The sequence below is a fragment of the Apodemus sylvaticus genome, chromosome 8, assembly GCF_947179515.1.
Source record: "Apodemus sylvaticus chromosome 8, mApoSyl1.1, whole genome shotgun sequence".
Lineage (NCBI taxonomy): Eukaryota > Metazoa > Chordata > Mammalia > Rodentia > Muridae > Apodemus > Apodemus sylvaticus.
In genome coordinates this window covers 83,907,248-83,923,301 of record NC_067479.1, presented here as the reverse complement: position 1 = coordinate 83,923,301, position 16,054 = coordinate 83,907,248, and the positions used below count along the sequence as shown (strand labels likewise).

Here is a 16,054-nt window from a genome sequence, read left to right as displayed (position 1 = left end):
TGTAAAGGTGCACATGTGCCCTCCCAGCTCTGAGGAGAGCGAGGCAGGAGGAAACAGGATATCTGTCTTAGTTAGGGTTTCTATCACCATTACAAAACATCATGACCAGAAACAATTTGAGGAGGAAAAAGGCCTTATTTCAGTTTACAGTTTCACTGTGCAATCCATCCATCACTGAGGAAGTCAGGACAGGAACTCAAACAGGGCAGAAACCTGAAGACAGGAACTGAAGCAGAAGCTGTGAGGGGTACTGCTTACTGCTTGTTCCTCATGGCTTGCTCTGTCTGCTTTCTTATAGAACCTAGGACCACCTACCCAGGAGGTGGCACCACCCAGAGAGAAATGGGCCTTCTCCATCAATTATCAAACAGACAGTAGCACAGGGTTGCCCACAGGTCAGCCTGGTGGAGCATTTTCTCAATTGTGGTTCTGCTTCTGAATGACTCTAGTTTGTGTCAATTGGTATAAAATCAGCCGACATATGTCCTTTCTTGTTCTTCCAGTAGCTTTTGGGCTTTCTCTCTCTTAGTACTGCCATTCTAACTTGAAATGGTTTCTTTGTGGGTTTGTTTCTGGGTTTGTGTTGTGCTCATGAGCAAGGAATGTGTCCTATTCTCCGTGGCTCTCAGTCTACTGAACTTACGAGTAGAAGTACCACCCAAGTCTCTATATGTAAAGAAAGCATTACTTCAGAGAGCAGGCAAAGTTTCAGTTGCCCAGTTAGTGTAAACAATTCTCTTGGATATTCTGGAAGAACAACCCTATGGAAAGGAAGGCTGAAAGCTTAAAACAAACAAACAAAACAAAACAAAACCACAATCTTCTGATGCCGTTTGCAAACACTGAGAAGTTAGCTGTAAGTAATCTCAGCCATGATGGGTTCCCTCCACGGCAACACCAGAGCTCTGGGAGAGCCCTGCTGGGTGCCACCTTTCTCCCACCTCTGCACCCTCAGGGCCACTGTTGGGAGCAGCAGCAGAGCCCATTGTAGACCCTACTTCAGTTTTAGCGATCCATACCTTCAGGAATTCTCAAAGAACTGCTATATACTGTGTGCTGTGTTGTGTGTGTGTGTGTCTCAGGACTGAAGGGGGAAACTACAGTAGTATTGCTGACTTTCAGACCATTCTCCAGGGCTTGAAGTTCAAAACCGACTCCACTGTGCTACAGTGTTCCTTAGGCCATATGCTTAATCACAGAGTGGCTGGATAAAAAGCCCTACAAGGGACTGTCGCTATTGTTCCAGCTATTTTAAAGAGCTACTGTAATGGGGCCTCTGTCCACTCCAGGTTTTGATTTTGTACCTCCGTGGTGGATGACCGGGGTAAATCATCCTAACATGACTCCTCTGGTGTTCTGTTTGCTGTGTATGTGAGAAGAAAGGAGATTGCTCAGGGCCAGCTTTACTAAGAAGCCTTCAGGGCCTCAGAAAACGAGTCTCCACAAATCACATCATCCCCTAGAAGCCCCAGCAGAGTTTGCTCCTTCAAGCAAGGCACAGGATGAAGAATACTAGACTCTACTCGTGAACACGGGCTGTGAACTTGCAACCCAAAGTGAGTGTAGGTGGGTGGGGTCGGTGCTATATACACGTGTTCCCACTAGAAGCGAAGATCACTTTCTATTCAGGTCTGCTTGGATTCTTGTGGAAATTATCACTAGGATAACACTGATGCCACTTGCCACAGGAACACAGGGGACATTGGTGTGAGGCTGAGAGGAGAGGCTGGCAGGGCCATTTGTCCAGAAAGTCCTCATCCCAGTATGACAGACAGACAGACAGACAGAGCAGTTTTGATGGGGAATGTGTACCTCTAGAAAGCTTTGCTATGATAATGTTATCTGATTTTATCAGAACATGTTTCCGCCCTCATTTTAATTTCCCCAGCAATGAGGCATTTGTCTTTTGAAACACAGTAAACTCCCTTTCTATCCTCTTTCTATGCTGTGAGCTGAGGGGAACCCTGCAAGTGGCCAGAGGTAGGCAGTGAAACATGGAGAGGTGAGAATGAAAACTCTGCTTAGACTGACTTTGTCAGCCTGGATCAAACTTCAGGGAGTCTAATGCCAGGAGGTTTATTCCCAACAAATTTAAACACAATAAAATTTGGAAGAAAGGTTTCCAAGTGAAATACAATCCCAATATGTTACGTTAAGGAAGCTTAATTACATCAGAACTCCACTCAGGGTACACGACGTTTCTTCCAAGAAGATGGGCTTTAGAGATATGCTGCTTGTACTAGCTTAAGGGTCTTAGGAAGGGTCTGCCCTGCTCTTCACCAGACAGATAACATAGAGGTTATTTGAGCTATTAGCCACCTCTGGTCCTGGTTGTGGGAACTTGCAGAGCCTCTGGTTATACAGATAATAGAAAGGTCTTTGGTCTTCATTGTGAAAGCCCCTGGCTTGAAGTGTCATTTAGATTACTAGCCACCTCTAGTATTGGTTGATATAGTTTAGCCCAACAGATAACACAGATCACGAGGCAATTAGACACTTCCAGTTCCCAGCTTTCTGGATGGGAGAATAGGTTTCACATCTTTCCCATTGGAAAGACAATTCTACATGCTTAGCATTCCTGGTTCTGGGGATCTACATGTGCAAGGACTGCTGTGCTGTGCTCCCAACAGTGAGCATTTACCTCTGTATACAACCTGGCGCTCCGCTCTCAGTCAAGGGAATGGCAGCCTAGCGAGGCAGGAATTAGCTTCCATTCTTTTGTATGAGCTTCCTGTGGTATATTTGGCGCTGTACAAATATGGTCAAAGTCAGCTCTGCTTACCCAGCTCCATCCTGTCTTGATGATAAAGGGCCACCATAACCACGAGGCTTACTAATCCCTATCCACAGGAAGCTACATGGCTCAGGATGTGAGCTCTGTCCTTGGCTTTAATTTGTGGAAGAAACAAGTCATGTTTGTAGGCTGGGCCTTGCCTGGGAAAGAATTCTGGCTTTCTGGAGGCTTCTAGTGTCAGCACTTGTGCTCAGGGTGTGAGGGTCACTTCCAGTCAGTCTGTGATCTTAGTCACATGACTTCCCTATTGTTTCTTCAGCCACGAAATCTGTTTCTGTTTTACTTTAGTTGTGTTTCCCTTAAACAGAAAAATACAATATGAGTCCTTGGACTTGACCTTTCTTTCTGCTGCTTACCTTTCTAAAGATTAAATGAAAGTAACAAGTCCCAGAAGTGCCACGTAAAGGGGGCTTCAGATCGATTTCTCTATATTGGTAATGCAAAGCTTAGAGGCCAATAGGATATCTTTTTTTTTTTTTTACAATTTCATACATAAGTTCTATATTCATATCATTTCCTCTCTCTTCTCCCTCCAGCTGCTCCTGTGAACCCCACCCCCACACTCCTTAAATGCATGGCCTCTTATTCTTTAATTATTATTGTTTTACACACACACACATATACACGCACACATACACACACACACATACACACATACAGCAGTTTATAAATACAATCTGCTGAGTCTGTTCAGTTTTTCTTAGATGTATCTGTATTTAGAGCTGACTTCTTGAGACTGGGTAATCTATCATGGGGGCTTGTCCCTGGAGAGGATGGGTTCCTCTCGCTCAGTAGTTATTAATTGCCTATAGTTCTTTATCTATGGATGGGGTCTATCCTAGTTGGCTCTTCATTGGTATGATGAAGACTGTGACTGAAAGCAACTTGGGGAAGGAAGATTTTCTTTGGCTTGCATGTCCCAATCACAGTCCATCCTTAAGGGAAGTCATGGCAGGAAAGAACTGCTGCAGAGGCCCCCAGAGGACACTGCTTGCTCAGCTTGCTCTTACGAAAACCAGGAACTTAACCAGGAGTGGAACTGCCTACGATGAACTGGGGCCTCTCACAGCGACCATTAATAGGAATATGCCACCACAGACCCACCCACAGAGAATATGAGGGAGGCATTTTCTCAGTTGAGGCTCCTTCTTCCCATATGGCTCCAGCTTGTGTCAACAAAAACTAACCAGCACAGGGTCTTGTGAGATTCCCCTCCATCCTTGTTGGTTCATCAGTTGGTATTGTTGTTTGGATCTGGTCACGGGTTCAGCTTCTTTGTCGTGTATGGAAGGCTTTTCCTCTCAGCAGACACCCTAGCTCTCTGCCTCTTACCATCTTTGCACCTCCCCTTCCAAGATGCTCCCTAAGTCCTAGGTGTAGGAATTGTGTTGTAGACGTATTGATTAGCCCTCCACGCTCAGTTCTTCTCTTCATTTTTGACTAGTTGTGACATTCTGGAATGGTCTCTGTGTGCTGCAGAGAAGCTTTTTTGATGAGAGATGAGGATACACTTACCTGCCAGTTAAAGGGTAAGTGTTTAGAATGCAGTTAAAGATTATACAGATTTAAGGAAGTGGCAATAGTAGATTCTCCTCTGGAACCCATGACTTCACCAGGCACTGGTACTGGGCTATGATGGTGCTGACAGACATAATTTCTCTACTATTGAACATGTTTCAATTCCAGTTAGGTGGCTGTTGACTACCCCCTGGATATAAGTGCTATTACTGCACTTTTCAGGATACCTTGCTATTCTTCTCATCAACAAGAAGTCTTGGAAGCTGGCTTCCACTAAGCTTCCCCTGTGGTTAATCAAGTCCCAAAGCAGTAGACCTTTCAAGGCCCATTATCGAATTACTCTTGGACAAAAACAATATGTGCACCTCATTCATTAACTCATACTATTACTAGTTACTAAAGATGAACCAGTAATTTATTCACTCATTCTACCAGGAGTCAGGCGCCTTTCTAGACTTAGTGATACAGTAGTATGAAAAAGATACTGTTGAAGGAGGCATGACTAAAGTCAACAGAAAAAAATATGCCTTACTGAGGCATGAGAAAGTGCAAAGGTCCCAAGACTGTTCTAGAAACAGCAAGTCGATGTTACCATCATATTGGAACAAAGAGTTGGATCCAGTAGGAAACCAATAAGTGGGATTCCAGGTCCCTAGTCATTCAGAGTCTGGAGTCCATTGGAAGGACTTAGAACTGTGGCTGTGAGGATAAGTTGTGAACAAACTGATATCCTGGTGTGTGTGTGTGTGTGTGTGTGTGTGTGTGTGTGTGTGTGATGGAGTGGTAGGAGCTGAACTTGGTCCAGTGGAAATGAGATATGAGAAGAGATACTTGTGGCAGGGAAGTTCTCTGAGAGTTTTCAGTCTGAACTTTTAGAAACAGAGAACTGTAGGACTGGTGGCAAAGGCCACAGGAGGCAGTCTGCTGGAGGAAATCAACAGTTCGGTTTGAGTGACAGCAAGTGAGGGCTGCCCATTCATACAGCAAGGGCAGGCTGGTGGTTGGATACGAGGCTCCAGAAGTCACAGGCAAGACTGGTACTGGACACATAAGCCTGGGAGATCTAAGTTGGTTTTTATAGCCATGGCAATTAGAGGGATCACATAGGGTGATGAACGTGAGCGTAGAAAAGAGAAAACAGACTAAGACACGGGGATCGAGGAGACGGTGGAGACCAAGCAGGCACAGCTAAGAAGGAGGTAATAGGACAGTAAGACAGGAATCCAGAAACACCAGCGCTAACAAGCATTGATGAGAATGTGGTCAGAAGTGCCAAGCAAGCAGAGTTGGGCAGTGGGCTAAGAACCAAAGGATCAGGACAGCGCTTCCAGATGTGAAGGCCACAGAGGACTGAGTCAGCTCTGAGCGATGTTGCTAGTAATGCAACACAGTGCCAGTGTTATGGAAAACAGTACGTGGGTTGCTCAAAAAATTAAAAGTAAACAGGATTCCATGACACAAGCTTATGGTCTGAGCAGCTCAGGAGGCTGAGGTAGAAAGCTTGCCGTGGAGCCCCTAGGGAGGTCTAGGAGTCCAGCAATCCCACTTCGACTTGGACATCTGAAGAGCTGCGAGATGAAGCAGCTCTTGAGAAGCCATTTATAGACGTGTGTTCCCTGCAGTAGCGTCTGGAATAGCAGGTGGTGACAGGGACTCACTGGCTAGCTGGCTAGCTGAATAGTTTGTGGCGTATGCATAAGAGGTCACTGGGTGTTTTGCCCCATCACTCCCTATCTTTTTCCTTTGAGACTCGGTCTCTCATTGAACCCAGAGCTCGAGCAATCCTCTTGTCTTCACTGCACAGCACTGGAGCTACAAGCCCAGCCCCCACTCCCTTTTTAAAGAACATGAATACCAGGGATCTACACTGAGGTCCATGCCAACTCACCAAGCGCTCTTACATACTCTCTCCAGCCCTTTTATTTCTAAGATGGGAGTTGGTTTGGTATGTTTACATGCTGATGAGAGTGCTCCAATAAAGAGACTAGAGCAACTATTGGTGTCAGAGAAAACCAGAAACACAGGGGCAGGATGTTCAGGAGCGGGAGAAGATGGTATCCAGTGATCCTCTGAGAAGGAGCCACCTTGACACGGGGCAGGAGGCACTCACTCACCCTAGAAGCCAAGCTAAGGAAGGATGCTCAGGGGGTGGGGGTGAGGGAATGGGGGATGGTCCTGGGGGACATGCACATTCTCATCGGCTTGCTGCTGTTTTCTTTTTTTTTCTTTTAAGTAGAATTTTATTACATATTTCCATCAAGTATTCCAATTCATTGCATTGATTACAGAAGATGCTCACAATTATTTCATAGAAACTGTACTAAAAGAAAGAAAGAAAGAGAGAGAGAGAGAGAGAGAGAAAGAGAGAAAGAAAGAAAGAAAGAAAGAAAGAAAGAAAGAAAGAAAGAAAGAAAGAAAGAAAGAAAGAAAGAAAGAAAGAAAGAAAAAGAAAGAAAGAAACTACTGGGTTTTTTTTGGGGGGGGGAACAGTTATGGTAGTATATCCCTGCAATCCCAACATTTACAAGACTGAGAAGGGTCTCAAGTTTGAAGCCAGCCTGGGCAACAGTTAAGATTATGTCTCAAAAAGAAAAAGCAAAACTACATACACATAAACCAGTTTTTCTTAAGTTATCAGAATATTTGGGGCAAACACATCATTTCTAAATAACTTACAAGTCCAAGGTTAACAGTAGCCAGTAGCAAACTAAGATGGAACTGTCAGCCAGGAATATCTTTCTGGGTCTTTCAACATAACTCATGCTGGCTAGAAATTCATGATCCTGCCTCTGCCTCCCAAATGCTAGAATTGTAAGCATCCGCCCCCCCCCCCCACCTCCTCTGGTTCTTGGCCTCTAAGGAACTCTTACAGGACTGTCCCCTGCTTGCCTTATATAGGCCACAGTCTTTTGCAGTGCCACTTCCTTCATGGCTTTTATCCACCTTCTAGGAAGCCAGCCCCTTTGTCCTTCAGTCAGATGCAATAGACACAGGATCTCTTAATTGAGCTGAGAAGTTGGTTTTCAAAGGAAGAACCCACAAGAGGAAAATCTTTAATAAATAAGCAACCAAAGTTCCTTGATTGCAGTATATGAAATAATCACCTGTAAACAACCACCATCTTACCTGACAGATCTCTGCCAGAGGTTATGGATTGTCCTGTTGATCTTCTGTAATCACGAGATACAGTACAGCCAGGCCAGTACAATACCCGTGACAGGCCTGCCTACTGTGACAGGAAGGTTCCTGTCACACCTCATAGGGCTGTGCTGGTGATTAGTGGTAAAGTAGAAAGCTTTCAAGAGGGCCATCTAACTCTTAAGTTGCCTTCTTCGGCCTGAGCCTTAAAAAAAAAAAAAAAAAAAAGCACCCAAATGTAACATTTGAGATAGTCTCTTCTGGAGACAGCATAAAGCCACAGCACAGCTGTGGAAGACAAGGGAAGGCTGTAGCCAGGCCACCAGCAGAGGACAGGGTGCAGTCATACAGGCAGCCTCAGGACCGAGTAATCTTGTCTGGGGGCATGAACCCTGTGTCACAAGGGTCCTGAGTGCAACCATTGGGTGATCCTGCCATTGTAGAGGGACAAGCGGAGCCAGCCTTCTAGGGAAACGGCAATGCTCTACAAACAATATAGCAGATGACATTAGCATGGCCTTCCTCCTGCTGGGCATCAGTTCGGTGGGTGGGTGTATTTCCTGAAGGCAGCCTCAATCCGGGCTCTATCTTCATAGTACTGCACAGCCTCTGGCTTCCAGCGAGAGGCAGATAGAACCAGTTCAATGGGGGCACCTTCCGGTAGCAAGTCTGTGCCGACTCTGGAGACACCTGGCAGGTGCTTACCGATGATGTCTGTGCTCTCTACCACATGGGTCTCAGAGGAATGGACTATTTCATTAAATTTTAATCCCAGCTTTGCAAGTCAGAGCCCTGGGAGTTCAGCCTGTTCCTGACCTAATGGGGCCAGAGTGTGGGCCTTCTCCAGCAAGCCATCCATGTGGTTCTGGGAATGCTGGGTGCGGAATACGTGCCCTGTAGCTCTTGCCTTATAGTGGTCCAGCCTTGTTTTTTTTTTTTTTTTTTTTACTAAGACAAGAAGTGAAGTGATGAGCTGAGAATGAACACAGAGAGCAAGGAGGTACAAGAGCTTTGAGGAAGGAAGAGAAGGGTGGAAAAATCGCTCAAAGGGAACTGGACCTGCGGTGGGAAGCAGGATCCTTCACTGTAGTGAGTTCTCATGGAGGACGGTCCTGTGATTTGTGCCCACTTAGCACTCTCTAACTGCTCCAGACTCACCTAAGCATCCTGTCCAGCCAGGACTGGGGGGCCTTACCGGCGGATGTGGTGGAAAGTGAACCAGGCAAGGATGCCAGGAGAAGGGCAGGCGCCTTGACAGATGATGGGATGTGAACGCGGTTAGGTCTGTGTTCAGCAGCTTTGAGGGACAGTTAGAAGGCAGAGAATTCAGTAGACTGCAGTACAGGCTGTGGGGGCTGTGGGGAGGGATTGGGGGTGGTGGATCAAAGAGAGAAGAGTCTGAGAATAATCACCAGGAGTAGTCTTGGAACCCAGGAGTGGATGCCTCCGGTGGGAATGTCTGAATCTCCCCGTACACCCGGGTTGCTGTTGGCCTCAGAGATTTCCCATCTATTTCCCCATGTTTTCTAAGGGATTTGCTTTTGGGGTGTGGCCTGACAGAGTCCAAATCTGTGGGGTTCACTGATATAGGAAGAGGAGCAATAAATGCCATACCAGGTCTCTAGAAGAACAGAAAGAACCAGAAAAGAAGCAGCAACCATGAAAGACAGTACCGGAAATCCCACCATGAAAGACAGTACCGGAAATCCAACCATGAAAGACAGTACCGGAAATCCCGCTGTGAGCTAGCTCAGGCATAGTCACTCAGCAAAGCTGGAATTTGGATCCAGAGTTCCAGCCTCAGCTTTCCACACCAAGTCCCTTTTGGCAGGGTCCCTCTCCACACCTGTGCCCTGAGTTCCGTGGGGCGGGGGGTGGGGGTGGGGGGGTGGGGCGGGTATCTCAGTTCCAGCCTCCTGGCTTCGCTGATTTCCCAGATTCTCAGTCTTTCCTTTCCAATTTCCATCACAAGACACCACACTTACAGAAGAAAAGTGTCCTCTAAAAATTCCCTGGTGAGCCACACAATTTTCTCTCTCCCCCTGCACAACATTAAACCTATCTCACTGAAGTGCAGAAACGCACTCGGCAAATACTCTTCACAGTCTAATCAGGAAGCCTTTGTACTTCACTTCTCTTCTTCTTTCGTTTTAAGTCTTCGTAAAGCAGCACAAAAATAATAATAAGGTGAGCAAACCAAGGCCGGTGCCTTTGATCTCGTTATATCAGAACAGAGCGAGCACCATCAGGGAGCACGGGGCCACAGAGCAGGAGAACTACTCACTGCGCCCGCCCGCCCGCCCGCCTTTATGGCCTTCTCTCAGGGCTGCTCTAGCTGTGGCTGTTGATTTGAAGGGAGGAAAAGACAACTTAACGAGAAGTCTGTAGCTCAATAATGCTTCCAGCATTAGGGAAAAGGGTTGTCAGATGCTTTTCTAAAAATTCATGAAATGGTAAAAAAAAAAACAAAAAACAAAAAACAAAAAACAAAAAAAAAACAACAACAACAAAAAAAAACCTGCACCTAAGTAGGTCAAAGATGCTCTTAAGTACTGCGTTCTGACATTTTTTTGGTAGTCATATTTTCTAAAGCAATTCAGATAAACATCCTGTCTCTTGTTTTTAATTTACCCAGAACATAAGGGTTGTGGTTTTATAGGCTTCAAAAGCTTCATATATCAAACCTGTTTAAAGTGAATGAAAGATATGGATATTAGAGCCTTTTTAAAAATCTGCTTATTCCTAGAAAAGTCCTCAGCCAGTTCCTGGAGAAGGCTTTATTTCATGAGCTACCCACAACCTCCTGAAAAGAAAAAAAAAAGGACAGAAGAACAAAGAAAGCATGGTTATTAAATAAAACAGTGTCGCCCTGAGTACCATAAACCTGTATGACATATGCATTAAGTATTTAATTGGTGTTATAAAAAGATCCCTGGTTTGGATAGATCGGGTGTTTTGCCTGGCGCGCCACAAGCCCGGGCCTCTCTGAATCAGCAAAGGCAGTAACTGCCTACTTTCTAGCTTAGGGACATTGTGAGTGGAAGGGTTGCATGCCCCGCCCACTTTCTAGCTTAGGGACATTGTGAGTGGAAGGGTTGCATGCCCCGCCTACTTTCTAGCTTAGGGACATTGTGAGTGGAAGGGTTGCATGCCCCGCCCACTTTTGCATCTTCCATTTTGCCTCTAATCACTTCTCATAAATAAAAGGAGTTTGGCATGGCCATTTATTTTATATACTTAGAGAGGGGATTTAAAACAGTATCTATCGATTGCAGGAACAAAGCGAGGCTCTGCACTGCGCAGCGCTGCTGATGGAAGGGCTCTTTAGAAGGGATGATAGAAATGTTGACACGTGAGTGACAGGGAAAGTTAAAATCACTTCATTTTCTAGAGGAGGTGTGTGTATAGCGGTAACCCTTGCAGTGTAAACAATAACTCACCCCAGAGAGTCATCCATTGCATGGGGAACAGCAAAGGACCACATATTGCTTAGCATTATGTTCTCATCTTCTCAGCAGGGACACACACACACACACACAGAGAGAGAGAGAGACAGAGAGAGAGAGACACACACACACACACAGAGAGAGAGAGAGAGACAGAGACAGAGAGAGAGAGAGAGACTCCAAGGTGGGAAAAACACTGAGAAATTACTGCAAGAGTTAACTTGTCTATAGTTGAAAGGATTATGGAGAATCTTATTTTCTGACTATGCTTTTTTGGTCCCACCCTCCCCAAAAGGTACGTAGCTCTTTTATTGGAGGTGGGGTGTGTGTGCCGTTTGGCTAGGTAGCTCAGCAGGTCAAGGCACTTGCCACCAAACCTGACCACCTGAGTTCAGTTCTCTGGTGGAAGATGAGAACCAACTCCTGAAAATTAACTTCTGACCCCATATGTAAACACTGGCATGTGCGCGGGCATGCGCGCACGCGTGTGCACACACACACACACACACACTTATTTAAAAAAGGAAAAACAGGGAGATGGTGGAATTAGAGGGGCAGCTTTGTGGTAGAATGCATGCGTAGCTAGCCTGAAGCTGGGGGTCCTGAGTTCAATCTTTAACACCACAAATGAAAGAAAAAGAGAGAAGGGAGGAAGAGGAGGGAGGGAGGGAGAGAGGGAGGGAGGGAGGGAGGGAGGGAGGGAGGGAGGAAGAGGAGGAGAATGTGGAAGAGGGAGAGACAATGAGAACTGGGTGGCAGCTACCTATTCTTCCTCACCCTGAACTTACAAAAGGAACCTGAGCCATGAACACTGCATCCTCAGGGGTCAGGGACGTGGGCCTTTGACTCCATAATCCTCTCAGAGACTAGTGATCATAGGCTGACAGAGGAGCTCCTAGTTGGACCAAATTCTGCACTTTCTATCAGAGTATGTGTGTCACTGGCTACCAGAAAAGGCAAAAAACAAACAAAAAACAACCTAGGTTACATCTGGTCACCTGCAGATTAGTCCCTTTCTGCGTGGTTTCCAGAAAATGGTAAGAGAGAAGCTGGCACACTAGTGTCAGGCTTACGGTTTGCCCCAAGAATGCATGACTCAGAACCTGGGCGGTTCGCTCTCGGGATATTGTCACATGGCCCTTCTACCACCAAAGAGCTACTGAGGCGGCTTGTTCAGGAGCATGTGTGGTAGGGTAGAGCAAGAGTCTGTGCTGAGGCTCTGCTCATCCTCAGGGCTGGGCACGGAGGACTTGGATTCATTAAACAGTAGTTGGCAGGAGCACTTTCAAGTCGCTGATCTTAGTTTGCATGAATGAAGGAAAGACATTGTTGGTAACTAATCAGTATCACTCTACATTAAGGGATTATAGTACACTGAAAGAAAGAACTAGAGTGGAAAGCCAGGGTACGACAGGAGCTGGGTGGAAGCCCTTCCAGAGACACGGTCAGGAACTCGATATTTGAACCTGGGCTTTTGTAAGAAAAGTTCCTGGCCAGTACCACTTGACAGACAGCATTGCAGATGCGGGGCGTGACGTGTTAACTGATATGTGGTCCTTTGCTGGTCCCCGTGCAACGGATGACTCTCTGGGGTGAGTTATTGTTTACAGTGCAAGAGTTACTGCTATACACACACCTCCTTTAGAAAATGAAGTGATTTTAACTTTCCCTGTCACTCATGTGTCAATATTTATATCATACCTTCTAATGAGCCCTTCCATCAGCAGCCCTGCGCAGCGCAGAGCAGAGCTTTGTTTTGTTCCTGCAATTGATAGATACTGTTTTAAATCCCCTAAGTACATAAAATAAATGGCCATGCCAAAATCCTTTTATTCATAAAGTGTGAGTAGAGGCAAAATGGAAGATGCAAAAGTGGGCGGGGCATGCAACCTTTTTCCCCCCCAACAATGCCACAGCGCATGTGCAAAGGCCCTTGGGGAACTCTGGAGCAGGCTGTTTAGTGAAGATAGATACGCAACTATTTCGGTGGTTCAGTAGCAGGTCTAATGAATATTGGATAAATGTCTGAGCAAAATAATGATCTCTAATAATACCAGTCAGGAAGCAACAACAACAACAACAACAACAACAAAAGTCAGAGAAAAGCTTGGATTATCCTGGTAAAGGTTTTTAGACTGTTGTGGATGCAAAATCACCACAGCCGCTACAGGCACGAGCTACATTGTCGGGAGAACAGAGAACTTGGCTCAAGCCCAGACCTGGTGATGTGGGCCCAGGGCAGGCAGGCAGCGTGCCTCTTGCCAGAAACACTTGCTGTGGGCTCTGCTGGTCCTTTGCGTACAGGAAACAGGCCCGAGGAGAGACGCAGCAGCCAATTCCACAAGCCTGCCTGCTAGGCCTGCCAGCTTATTCTGTGGTACAAAGAAACCTTTACGCATGCCGCTAGTGGGCATGGGTCTGCCCTGCAGAAGGGAACAGCGAGAGGAGCCGTTTTTCTAGCATCATTGAGAAGGCTCACGGCGTGTTCTAGAATTTCCCTAGCAGCTGGTTCCCGCAGAAACGGAATAGACTGCATGATTGTTGCTTCTGGACGCCACCGTTAAGCACTCAATAAATCCTTGATAATTTAAAATCATGATTGACTTTCAAATTACCATCACCTCTTTGACAGATTGCTCATGAAAATTAGAAATTTCAGAGGATTACTCTCTCCTCCAGAGCAGATCCCTCTCCCAAACCATTTAAATTCTCATTTATTATTTAATTTCTTTATTACTAGAGTTCACAGATTTTTCTCCTTTGCCTTTCCTATTCTGTGATTTCTTTTTCCATACTCTTTGCTGTAGGGAATGTAGATGTTTATGTAGTCTTTTTAGGTCACCAGGCTCAGGGGTGGTTCTGTAAGCAGTAGCAGTCACTGTTTTCCGTACTTTGTACAGCACTCCATAATTTTATATGGACTGCTGCAAGGTTAGGCACGCCTGTGAAAAGCTCACTTTATAGCTAAGCAAGAGAGGCCCTAGGAAGGCTGGCATTTCCACTGTCATAGCCGGAAGCTCCTGTCTCCTGATGCTCCTCAGTCTTGTGTTGTTTATCGCTTGAATCAAGGGAACTCCCAGATAATTCAGAGATGAAAGCAAACCTGAGTGGAAGAGGCCCAGGTCACCTTTGAAGAGCTCAGCATCTCTGCTGACCAGCTGACTTGATTCATTTAGTACACCAGCGTGAACATTGGAGCCTCCACCAGGGAGCTCAGCCGGGGAAGTCTACCGAACCCCAGGAAGCGTTTCTAGGTTTGGGATCTATTAAGGATTTGAGAATGAAGCACCAGTTTCTTATAAAGAAATTAATTAGCCAATAGATAATCTCTTCAAGGAAGCAGAAGGCTGCTGCCCGTCAGATCCCCACTGCCTGCTGCTACAGAGGATTAGACATCAGTAGGTTAACAGCCATTGCCATAGAAACAAGGTTGTATTTCTCTATCCTCAGAATCCTGTGGCTCGTGATCAAGGCTTCTTTCCATACATATAATAATTTAAAAAGAACAGCATATATAATACAGAATACTAATCCTTTCTTGGTGGGAACAAAGCTTACCTAGTACCCAGACTCTCATTTACTGAGACAAGGCAGGGCTTTATTCAAAGCTCAGATGCCATCTTAGCGTGGCAATACAACCTCTTCTGTTTCATTTTACAAAACTGGTGATTTCGAAAGTAACGCTTTTATGGACGCCTATGTTTTTCTAGAAGGCCATGAAAATCAGCTAGCCTGTGTCCATGAGGAAGGCTGAATCTTGTACAAGATAATGCTTTCAAAACCTGCAGCTTGCTGAGAATGGGAGAGCTGTTATTTCCGGTGCGGGCCACCTGCAGGGAAGCTGTGCAGAGTCTTCCTCTCCACCCACACTGTGGAGTCAGCCCCCCTGCAGAGTGGAAGGAAGCCCTGGAGTAGCTTTCTCTCCTTCCCTGTGGCACTTGCTTCCCAGGGAAATACAAGGGTGAGGCTGACGTCATTCCTGAGACTGTTTTCTTCCCATTTAGTCCGATAGCAAGTCTGGTTATTGGTTTCGTTCACATGAGCTCCTCCGGAAGCTACAGAGACCTGCAGAGTGTGAGAAATGACTTTTATGTGTGTGCAGATGAGTAAACATGTACCACAGACCCCAGATTAGAACCAGACTGGTGCTTTGAAGGTGTGAATTGAGAAGCATCTAAAGCAAGTCTTTCCCAGGAAGACAGGAGCGTTTTTCTCACTCATGTGCCCACTTAAGTTAAGCCTCCCTTTCCTCTGAGGACAGAGCTGGTGCTTGCACTTGCCCTGCTTCGTGCTGAGGATTAAGTAAGGTGACACTTGAATGAACCTGGCCCAACTGTGACACACAGCAAATTTTTGGTGTACAAGTGAAATATACTCCTTGTTCCCTCATGAAAGAGTAGAGCCAGGGGACAGGATAGGGCTGAGGACTACTCTTGGGAGATTTCTGTTTCCCTTATGATCCAGTCTACTCTTTAGTTTACCTGTGAACTCCCTGAGGCTACCTAGGATGGCTTGTCTCGCTGTGTCTCCCCACCATTCCTCTTGCCCCTCTCTGTTCTGCTTCCCATCCTTGTCTTCCCTGACTTCTACACACAAGTCAGTGACTGGAGGAACCCATGATTGTTTAGCACCTTCTGTGTCCAAGCTCCTACATACTGTTGGTGTGGACACACATACACTGCATATACACATACTGCGCATGTGCCCTGCCCCTTCTGTTTTCATTCTGTGCCTCAAACTTTCTTAGTGCTGCTCAGAAGTGAGGATAGGCAAGGAAACCAAGACACCATGACTCCAAAAAGATCTTTGTGACTACCCAGTTGTGGAAATGCTTGGCTGGGGCCGAATGAATGAGTGAAGATGCATGGTGAATTCTAATCCAGATGCCCCGGGGCTTGGCAGTGTTTAGGGAGAAGAAGTAACTCCTGGTATATCAACACACAGTACGGTGCATGCTGATTGGCAGAGATCCATTCACTAATTTGCTATTTCCAAGTCCAAGTGGCCACCTGGTAACAGAAAGAGATGCAAGACTAAAAGCTGCCTCGAGACTGGGCAGATTCATTGTTATCATTATTCGATTTAGAGTGCAGTCATCATTTGTCCAGATGTTCACTAATATCCTGATGGTGAAATTATAAGTGCATATATGCAAATC

At 45.9% G+C, this 16,054-nt stretch overlaps 1 protein-coding gene and 1 pseudogene across 1 annotated transcript in view; one reads left to right on the top strand and one right to left on the bottom strand.

The window, feature by feature from the left end:
* The window catches only part of Gng2 (G protein subunit gamma 2), a 98,453-nt gene that overhangs the window by 59,524 nt on the left and 22,875 nt on the right, over window positions 1-16,054 (top strand). The gene's annotated exons all lie outside the window — the stretch shown is intronic.
* LOC127690790 (serine/threonine-protein phosphatase PGAM5, mitochondrial-like) lies at window positions 7,808-13,295 on the bottom strand (annotated as a pseudogene).